The sequence below is a fragment of the Notolepis coatsorum genome (assembly GCF_963971535.1).
Source record: "Notolepis coatsorum genome assembly, chromosome: 6".
Taxonomy (NCBI): Eukaryota; Metazoa; Chordata; class Actinopteri; order Aulopiformes; family Paralepididae; genus Notolepis; species Notolepis coatsorum.
Window position 1 is genome coordinate 86,215,255 of NC_140170.1, and position 11,637 is coordinate 86,226,891.

The following is an 11,637-nucleotide window of genomic DNA, read 5'->3' on the forward strand; positions in this document are numbered from 1 at the left end:
CTCCACACTGCCTGTGGAGCATTTTTACCTATTGTTAGGTTTTAGTGAGTTTTTCCTTACCTTCGCGTGGGGTATGTCTGGGAGTGCTTGCATTCTTTCATTTATTTGCATTTATTTTAAATTTGTTGGACGTTATGGTGTCCTTGTTCTGTTCTTGACTTATTGTTATGTTTTCTTCTTGACTTGTTTAAAGAAGACCTGTACGGCCCATGGGGACATTAACGTGTGTTGTTGGGCCTTATAAATAAATTTGATTTGATTTTGATTTGATCCCATCCCTAAAATACAGTTGGACACAGGTTTACATTTAGTCATTTAGTTGATGCTTTTATCCAAAGCGACTTACAAGTTCTGTACAACAGGTCAGCAGTAAAATTGTTCATCAAATTTGGGTGCTACAGTCTTGAGTGCATAGTAGTAAAGACATTCGTATAGTAGGTAGTAATATAGGCAAGGAAGATTATATAGTGGAAAAGTGCATGATAGTAAAAGACAGTACGAAGGTCAGTTTCTATTTTTTCTTTTTTTGTTAGCGCGTGCCCGAGAGAGAGAGAGAGAGAGAGAGAGAGAGAGAGAGAGAGAGAGAGAGAGAGAGAGAGAGAGAGAGAGAGAGAGAGAGAGAGAGAGAGAGAGAGATGTTAAAATGATATACAAAGTGGGGGGAAGCCATGTTGAGTATTAGGTATCGGCTATAGACTAACTAAATAGCACAGTTTATGTTTGTAGCGTTGTGTACTGTTCCTGTTTGAATTGTATTTTAAAGTAGTTTTAATTGCAAGTATAAACAGTATAGGCATACAACACACAAGATAATTAGTAGCCTAGGCTACACACAAGAGGAACTGGAATGTGCTTTCCCCAAACTACATCAGAGGGAGGATTAGGAAAATGAGTTTCCAATCCTCCTTTGTTGGATTTATATTGATCCCATTCAGATTGGGAATTCAATGCAAAATGTAAATTGGATCTTAAATCCCAGTAAGGCGCCATGTCTTATTTAAATAAGATAAGATAAGACTAGATAAGATAAGATAAGATTTGTATCTACATTGTAATTTTCATACCAGGTATAATGTCAACATTCTTCAATGTGGATCACAATGTTGATGAATGAATGAATGACCTTTATTTATATAGCACCCTTCACAGCACGAATGCACAGGGTGCTTTACACTACAGCTTAATATAAAAACACAATAAAAACAAAATCAGAAATAAATGACAACAGACAAACAGCAGTTCTGTATCGTTAGTGGCTTAGCTTGGCTTCGCCTTCTGCACTATCTCGCGTACGTGCACGCGTACTGAATAAACCACAAATGTACCTCTAATACCAGTATTAGTCTGACCACACCCCTCATCAGCTTACCTTCATAAGCAGGTGTGTGGTCACCTGCTCTCCTCCTTCTCGCTTTCACCACAAGGAAGAGGTGCCTCGGTAGATCCCCACACTTGACACCATGATGGAAGAAATTGGATTAGGAACAACTTGGGAAACAAGGATACGTTGACATCATATCTTTATTTTCTCTCTCACTATTTTCGAGAAAATACGGCGATATTGTCTTCGTACTGGAGTGTCTAGAAGATGATGATCATTCTACAAACCCTCCACCGGTTTTCGTATTAGGAGCACGCCGCTGCATGCTTCTCAACTGCAGTTCCTTGCTGTGTTTGTTGGGGTGAAACCTGTCAGGCCACAGCTGAACTGTCGGACATGCCGCTGTTGTGAGGAGCGGTGCGTTCCAGGTTGGGTGAGTAGTGTTTGCTGGCGGGCTCCACTTGTCTGTTAGTGCTATGGGGGCTACTAGACAAAGTTTATGGAAACCGGCCCCAGGCTAGGGTCCTTTGTTTAGCCGTCTAGGCGACAGATGGCCTTGGTCTGGCGACCATTATAGTTTTAACTAGTGGGCCGCGACCATTGACACTGGTGATCCCTGTGTGTTCTGGACGAGTGGATTCTCTCTGTCACCGTGTTAAGACCCCATCTTTCATATCCAAATGAGAGTATTCCTTCACGAGGGGATATGTGCATGTAATGTGCGATAGCGGCAGATTCATGTTCAAAGTCAGCTATACAGGCCAGTTGGTACTGTGCTGATTCCGCCGGACGTGTTAATGTCACCGTTGTGAAGCGGTGTTGACGTCTTGTTTTCTCTTTTCTCTTAAAAAGTGAGGAGGGTTCAGAACGGCGGCCTGTCTGGGTGAGTGTTATGTCATTGTTTACATGTTCATAGCTTACGGTTAGCCGGTCGGTGGCCTGGCGCGGGGTAGCTTAGGCTTCTCGCGCGCCGCCGGGAGCTCGCTCCTGATCGCGTGCGTCGTAGATCGGCGTCTCGCGAGCGGAAGCGATAGCACCAGAACGGTTGGAGCAGCCGTTAGCTTGATGCTATTCTGTTGAACGTGCTTTGATTTTTAACATGTTTTACACTCTTGACCACGACGTCATCTTTGACAGGGGATGTTCGTCAACCCTGCCTGAGCCTAGACGGGGATTGCGTCAACAAAGAGGGCTGTGTTCTACGGTGGCTTATGACTGCACTTCGCTGATCTGCGTTCCGGGCAGGTACGGGGTTGGCCAGACCCTCATAACACGTCTTCTGGTTTTACCTTGCTAAATGTATTGTGAATGACGGTGTTTTTTCCCAAAACGTGTGTTGTTGCAATGCATTTGAGATACGTTGCGGGTTGTGTGTGAGCTGTTTTTGTCACTGGCAGTAGCTTCTCTGTGCAGGTCGTGATGTATTGATCTGGTTGTTGTGTGAGAAACATCATGGTGTTTATGTGTACCGTGTACTCACTACTAAGGCAACTAACCTATGAAGCTATGCTTGGTGACGAGTGAGTAAAAGAATGTTCTTTCTCAGACTGTAATGACAATGGACAGTGAGTTCACACATTAACAGGTTTTCCTGTTTTAACTGGCCGTATTGAGGGTAAAATAGGAGGATTGTGTTTTTCCCCCCCCGGTTCCCTGGGGACTTTATCACCTCCTATCAGACATGTTGTGCATTAATTGTGTCTTTTGTGTGGTAGGGATACGATGTAACTCTCAGCTTGATTGCTGAGGTTGTGCTAAATCTGCTGGAGAAACTTATTTCCTAAAGGGAAATTGGTTTGGTTGCTGTCATGTGTGCTTAGCAAGGCCTGTGGTCGATACTAATCAAGAATGATGTATTCTCTCATTGTGATGATGATGGGTTGTGTGTGTCATGTGACCTGCAACTGGGTTGTACTGACCACAGAAGCACATGTGTATGTTGGACCGGGGTTCTTAGAGCCCTCTCTATTCTGTGTTTTTCCTTAGTAAAAATCAGATAGCAGGTTAGCTCGTGCGCTGTGTGGAGCTGTGAAACGCTTCATAGGGTTGACTATGACTGTGTCATATTCTCTTTTTGTCGTTACGTCGTATCATGGGTGTGGGGTCGTAAAGGGGTGAACTGGTAACCTTTCCTCTCCCCGTTGTTCTGTCGGTCAGGGGTACACCCCCTGTCCTTCAAGGTTCCCGTCACGTGGCGGTTCGGCACGTTACGGGGGGGGGGGGGGGGGGGGGGGGAGGGAGTTCCTGGTCCCACGGCCTGGTATATTGGGCGTGTGCACCGCAGGAATTCCCCCGCCATAGAGTACGTCACCGTGCGCGTCTCTGTTGGTAGGACTTCCGTGTGCTGTTCAGGTCCATGTGATGGATCTGTTTTCAGGGGGGGTGGTCAGGGCTCCTCCTCACCAAGCGCCTACTCAGGCCTTCTGTGAGTTCGGACTCCTTCTTCCATGTGATCCATGTGAGGAAGCCTCCATCAGAGTACAGAGCCTTCCTCCTCAGATTGTCAAAGTGAGTGGACCCTCTAGAAGGGTCCTTTTCTATTGTATGTATATTCGATTCAATTCGTTTATTGAGTGTGTATGGGTTCGGTGCCTCTTCCCCGGAGGCCCTAAAACCAGTTTTTTACATGGCTCAAGGTGCAATATATTCTTTTCAATCTGTACAGCTCGCGTGGGAAGTCTCTCTGGGGATCCCCGTCTCTTTCCTATGGGAGGGTGGTGGGATGTAAAAATGTGAACATTTTTTACCCCGGCTGTGTAGACTGGGATACATACTGTTGATGCTTCCTTCTTTCTATTCCAGAAGTGTTGGAGTTAGGGAGTGTCACACCCCTCTTGTCGTTCCCCTGGGCGCCTTGGGGATTCAATGGCAGGTCTAAATAGCCTGTTCATTGATGGGGGTGTGTCCCGACGCACGTATAGTGCTAGCTCGCTGTAAACAGGCGATTGACTGGCACGCCTTAGTTGCTTGTGGTTGAAACAGCGTTTTTATAAAGCAACTGAGATGGGGGTTTTTCCTCTTCCGGCGACCACATCCCATGACCTGGGTGGGTTGTCGACGGATCCTCGTTCATGTCTGGGGGATGATGACGGGATGGATCTGAACATATGTAGTGGGGTCTCACGCCCTTGGGGTGGGCCACCAGGCGCGGTTCGTCCCGACGTCTGGGTGGCGCCTTCTTTTCATGTTAAGATCAACACGCATATCTGCCCTTTTCCTGGGGCATGTCGGCGTGGTTAGGGCACGGGACTGGTTCTGGTCACGCTGGTCCAGATCAGTTGAACCCGTTGTCCGCCGGGGATGCAGATCTGCTGTTCTGGTACCCTGAGGGACTTGGGCTTTTTTCAGGGGGAAAAATGCCAGGTCGGTCTGGGTGTCACAGGGTTAAGCGCTATGGAGACCCTGGTTGGGTATGTTTTTACTCAGCACTGTCGTCATGGCTTACAGCCATGCCATTCTGTACGCGCTCGATCTCGTCGGATCTCGGCCGCTACACAGGTTGGTCCTGGTTAGTACTTGGTTGGGAGACCGCCGGGGAATACCAGGTACGGTGTGCTTAGGGGCTGGTTCTCCATTGTTTTTCGCTCCTCTCTCACGCATGGCGAAGAGGGGCCTGTGGGGGTGGTTTTTTGACCTCCTCTGGTGACCCTGTGCTTCCCGTACCGCCAGGCCCGGTCCGAAGTGATGTTTGCGACCCGTAGGCCTGGGTTAACCCTTTTTGGAAACTGAAACACTTGTACTGCGGTATAGCCGGTGTATACCCGCAGGTGTGTTTTGGAGTTTTTTCTTGAGGGGTTATAGGAACAACCACCGCATTGGGTAACACCGAGGTGGTTGGTTCCCTGGTGTGTTGGAGCAGTGTCAACTCCCGGGTTCACCGGTTGAGGGTGCCCCTGCACGTTCATGACGTCTGCCAATCGTGTCAGCCTTCTCTGCCTCGACCCCTCTGGGTGGGGGTTGTTAAATGGAGGCTTGGTCATGCAACACCGCCAGCTTACGCTCCTTCCGCCGGGGCGGCTGTGTTCAGCTGTCCCCTCTGGCGCCTGTCTCGTCCGCAGTCTCCAGGCTAGGGTTAACAGCCTGTTGCCTGGTTTTTCCCCGGTGCGCTGCCTGCTTCCGTTGGTTAACCTTTTTTGTGTGCTTACGGCCATGCTGACTGCCTATTCTGCAGGGTCAGTGTGCCAGGCGGTGTACTATTGGGGGGACGGGGCCCGCTCGGCTTACTGGCCTGGTTGGTTCCGCCTGGGAATACCAGGTGCAGTAACTGAGGGGCCTTTGTCCGAATACGCTGGCGATGTGGGGGGCGGGGCACTACGTGCCCACCTGGTGGGGTCTTGATGCTGGCATCATGGACTTCTCCGGGCCCCCATTCCAGGGAGTCCAGTCCTTTTGGTGGGTCTGGGTCTTCCTTCGTGCTCCGCTGCTACGGCCTTGCCACGGGGTTGGGTTTGCCCTTGACCCCGTGATTCTGGGGGCAGTAACGAGGTTGTTCCTCCGTTCGTTCCCGGGTGGCATGCGGGTTGTGCGTGTGTGTAGTCGTGGGTCAAGCCACGGTCTGCTCACCCTGTGCGTTGAGTTGCTTGAGTGCCTCTTCGCACGGTCGGGTCCGTCGCCCTCCCGTGACGTCCCTAATAGGGGGGCTACCCTCCATTAGGGGGGGTCGGGGGGGCTCGGCCCTCCCTGTTCTGATGGTTTTGGGGGGCTGTCAGCGGGGTGTATTTGTCAGCCAAGTGGCTCCGCTTGGCCTCCCTTGTGCAGAAGGCGAAGCCAAGCTAAGCCACTAACGATACAGAACGTTAGGTTATGACTATAACCAAGTTCTGTTAGTTAGGGGCGATGCTTGGCTTCGGACGGCCGCTGCAGCCCTTGACCTCACCTTGTGGTGAAAGCTTGGGAAGGAGGAGAGCAGGTGACCACACACCTGCTTATGAAGGTAAGCTGATGAGGGGTGTGGTCAGACTAATACTGGTATTAGAGGTACATTTGTGGTTTATTCAGTACGCGTGCACGTACGCGAGATAGTGCAGAAGGCGAAGCCAAGCATCGCCCCTAACTAACAGAACTTGGTTATAGTCATAACCTAACGTTAAAAACAGTGAAACCAGATAGAAAAAGTAGAATAAAAGAATTTGGATAAAATCATGAGTCACTAATTAAAACAACACTATAGAACAGTGAGGACAAGAAAAAGGCGCCTATGTGTGATCAAAAGCCTGCCTGAACAAATGTGTTTTTAGTTGTTTTTTAAAAGAGTTCTCAGAGGGGGCAGTTCGCAGGTCCAGGGGGAGAGCGTTCCAGAGCCTTGGTGCTGTCACCTCGAAGGCTCGATCACCCCTTGTTTTTAGCCTGGTCCTGGGGATCACTAGGAGGTGCTGATCTGCAGATCTGAGTGAGCGGGTGTTGGTGTAGGGATGGATGAGTTCCGTGATGTAGATAGGGGCCTGACCGTGAAGTGCTCTGAAAGTGAAAGTGAGGACTTTGAAGTGAATTCTATAGTGTACCGGGAGCCAGTGCAGGGATACCAAAATGGGAGTGATGTGACATGATTTTTTTGACCTTGTGAGTAGCCTGGCTGCAGCATTTTGGACCATTTGTAGTTTATCTGTGGATGATTTGGTGAGACAGGTGAAAAGTGAGTTGCAGTAGTCAAGCCTAGAGGAAATAAAAGCATGCACGGATAGTTCTAGTTCAGAGTGAGATATGATGGTGCGCAGTTTTGCAATGTTTCTGAGGTGAAAGAAGCAGGTTCATGGCCTGGTCAAAGACAACACCCAGGTTTCTCAGGTGGGGACGTATGTTGTCTTTAAGGGACCCCAAGTGAGTGGCCACTCTAGCTGCAGTCTTTTCAGCTGCTACGATCAGCACCTCCGTTTTATTTGCATTTAACTGGAGGAAGTTACTCCCCATCCAGCTCCAGCTCTTTGTTGAAACAATAGTTTCAACAAAACATCTCTTTAAACCATGTTGACAAATCCTATTTGTACCTGTGACTAAGCAGCTCGTCTAAATGGGCCTGTTCATCCATCAGCGGGGCTGTCTTTCAGAGGCTGTGGCACGCTAATTATTTAAGCTAGACAATCTAAGGTGTCCATTGGTACCAATCTTGTCATGCTAGCTTGTCGGGAAGGGGGCTAATAATGCTGAGAGGAAAAGAAGAAAAAACATTTTCAAATGTATTCAAGATATCTGAATGAAAGGTTTTTGATGTGTACCCACGAGTCTCCCCTTTACAGACATGCCCACTTTATACCAATCCCATGCAATTTCTGGACAAGAACCATGCAGTTCAAATGTGTTATTTTAACCTATTCTAAAATGGTGTATTTGAATATTTCTGCATACTGGGGTCCCTAAAGAGTCATAGAATTGCATAAATTGGGTATGACTGGAAAGTTGAGACTCTTGTGGATCCAATTAGCCTCATTGTTTTTATGTGTGATGATGTTATTCCCCATAGTAGCCGTTTCATTGTATGGAAACCATTTTCAGAAAATTTGACCTCACTGTATAAAATGTGACCTCAAGGATAATCACAGCCTCATGAAACTTTACAACCACAAACTAGAGATCTTTGGAATTCAAAGAATGTATGGCTTTCCCAGGTTTACTGACAACAAGAGGGGGGGGTTCTGAGCAATTTCCAGAACAGAGATGCTTGCCGTCCAATCACCGGAAAATGCAGTCAAAAGTGTCTTAATGTGGTATTTTGGAAAGATTCATGACCATATTTATCAATTTGGTCAGAGTGGTCAAAATTGGTTGTATTTTGCACCAAGTCTGTGTAACAAAATGGTATTAACCCAGAAATTGCTGCAACAACGTATGAGACATATTCGAGCATGGTACTGGGCTGGCCATCATACACTTCCATCATAATATTGTAATCCCTTATACACTCTAAACCTTCAACATTTGAATGGGCGCCTAATCAAAACACAATGTTTATAACATATTTATGACTAGAAAGACCTGACACACAGCGCTGATGCTTCGATGTGGCATCTACTGTTGACCTGTTATCTTCCTCTAAAGATCCCCTGCCCCCCCCCCCCCTAAAAAGACAGAAATGGGTCTTCGTGGGTTTTTTTTTTTTTTGCCAAAACATAGTACACGATGGATAGAGACATGACATTTTGTCACAATAGATAGATATTGGTGTGCCAATGCATCACAACTAATATCATCATCAAGCGGCCAGATGGTGGCGCTATAATCAAAAGTCAAAATGTTAAACTTTGAAAATCCATAACTCGCCACAACACGGTTCAATTAGACCATGGAGATGTCCATGACTTGGTCAGGAACAAGGTTTCTTCTTTATCGTGATGAAAGACTTAAGTCAGTGAACATCTTCCTGTATTGGTGATGTTGCCTTTTCAAGCGTTTATATCGCACAGCATTTATCCACGTTGGCACAGTGCGCAGTGACCCAGGGTGCATTTGCTTCTAGCGGGCGGAGCCCATTTAACCTGTTAAGCTCTAGGATCCCCCAATTGGGGGTTCTCATCATAAATCGATCAATACAGACCGTATTAATTAATGTTGTGTTTCTTTTTCAAATGTAGCCAAGAGTAAAGACCCTAACCCTATCAAAACAGCAGTCAAAGTGTATATTTTCAGCGCTAAGTTTGTTTACCAATGATTTTTAAAAGTTTTCTAAAATAAGAGTTTCTCTGTATAATGTGAATTCTCTGTGCATTGCATCGGAAACTAAATCCAGATTTAACACTGCCATTGGAAAGAGGAGATTTGGCCCTATCCATAGATGTATGACTTGGCCATAATAAGGTAATTTATTCTATATTCAAATGCATTATAATTCAAATTGCATGCGTCCGGATGGCAAAATTCTATACTGTATAAGCTGTATGTATTCTGTACTGTATGAGCTCAGTGAGAGAAATTCCTCCAACCTCAATGCATACCTCAATGCAACCTCAGCATGGTGTTATTCACCGTCAAAGATGCAAAGAATGTTTTTAATTTATATTCTCTTTGTTTCATCACAATTGACTCAAGCATAGTAACAGACATAATATTTCTGACACTGGGGATACATTCCCTGAGGTCCATAGATGTTCCTAGATACCAAGAACATGCTAATTGACCCTGTAGAAGTAGATCAATCTTCCATTTACTTGGGCATGTACTTTTAGGAAGATTTTCTGAAAATAGGGCTAGAGCTTAACAGGTTCAATTGAAACGTGTGAAACATAGATAAGGCCACCTATGCTCGTACATACAAGTCAAATTGACACCAGACTTGATACACATACAGCTGAGTCTGTCCTTGGTCAACAACTTTACTAATAGGACCGCCCATGTCCGCCATATTGGATTTTCTGTAATTTCGCTGTTTTTGAAAATAACTTTTTCCCTAGTACTAGGACCAACATCCTTCATTGTGTAGTTCTGAGAGTTGCTAGGCCAAACCGTACGACTGACACTCCCAATAAAATGTTGGTGGAAAACGTGTTGTAAACAGGAAGTGGCGTACAGTATTACTCATGAACATCTCGTCTGATTTGCACCAAACTTTACACAAGTCTCCTGTGTGATGGAGAAGATGTGTGCAGTCTTAAAGTCTTGAAGTCGTGTGTAATTCAGCATCATGATGGCGCTGTTTACAAAAACAACATGCAATTTGCCATAATGACATAATGTGTAACACCTCACAACACACTACACACCAGTTGGCCAAATGGTAGCACTGAAATCAAAATGTGCAACTTTGAAAAACCTTTACTTGTACAACTGACACAAGATTTTGGACACATATTCAGCTATCATAGCCTACAACACTGGTCATCACCACTAGATAATTGCATAAAGATAATAAATACAGTGATTAGATAAGATTAGATTAAAATGTATTGTCATTATACAGCACAAGTACAGTACAACAAAAATAAGTTTGGCATCCAACCAGAATGCAAATGTAACAGTAAAGTGCAACAGCGATATACAATGTACAGGTGACTACACTGGGTAGAATAATATGTGCACATGTCCAGGCAACATTCATTCATCAGTATAAATGGGGGGGGGGGGGGGGGGGGGTCCTGCAGCCAAATTGGTCCTAGCTTATCACAAATTTCATGCTAGTTTTTTTAAGTGTTATTTCATCACTAATCAGTGTGAGCAAGTTGGGCGATCTTTTTTTGACTGTCTCTACCAAGTAATTGCCAGAATCTTCCACAATATCTTGTCCAAGACTCGTCTTTCCCACGGCTAGGGAAGGAGGGGTCAAGTGTGTGTATGTGTGTGTGGGGGAGGGGGGTTGGGCTTGGGGTTGGTCGGAATGAATATATAACTACTAATGAGACCGTCTCCATAAAGAGCCTCACAATTTGGGTATGAATATGTGACCACAAAAAAAAACGGCCTAACAATGTCATCGCCTAGCAACTCTTATCAGGAGGAATTTCAGAGTCAAGTCTTCTATGCAGGCCGGCGTGCTCTTGGAGAGGAGGAGAGAGCCCCTTGAGCCGAGAGCCAAACACAGCCGTCTGTCTTGACACAAAGACACACAAAAACACCAGAAAAAAACAACAAGTGAAGAGACGGACATTGTCTTGTCCTGCGTTAACATACACGCACATTAATCATACAACGGGGCAGAGTGAAAGTTGTTGGTTAAAAAAATGGATTAACAAGTTAAGTGGAGCTGGGACCTGGCCTTTTGACCCTACGCTGACAAGTCGTCCAGATTGACGAGTACAAATGCTACACGGTATAGAAGCTGACTCACCACACCACAGCATTTTCAAATCCAACTTTGGAATTATTTTCCCTGCCCTCCCTTTTTTTCCCCATGTAATTTAGCGGCCATATTTCAAAGATGGGGAGATAAGGAAAGAACAACGTTTGGTGTGAATCAGTGTTATGTCTCTCCCGAGGGCAAAGCTTTGTCATCTGTTTTCAAACCTCAAACGTTCTCTCTTATTATCAACTATGTGGGGGAGCCCATTGTGGTGGGAGATCCAGAAATACTTCAGTTTGAAAGTGTCTGACACACTTCTCTTTGAATGCAATCCGGGCCCTCGAAGGAAACTTCATCTAAGCGCTAAGAGGAGGCTTTTTCTTCCCCCCCTGGCTCTCGTGTTTATCAAGTTGGTTTTGATTAATCACACTGAGGTATACCGCAAGGTGTTATTTTTCAAGTGCACCAACGCTTTTGGCTCTCCTCCAAGAAGAGGTTTCTGTTGTCAGCCATTACTCAAACGTGTCAAAGGTTAACACCCTCTCTAATGCACAAGTATGCAAATGCTTTGGTTACAATACAGCCTCCTTTTCATTCACCTATAGAGCATGCG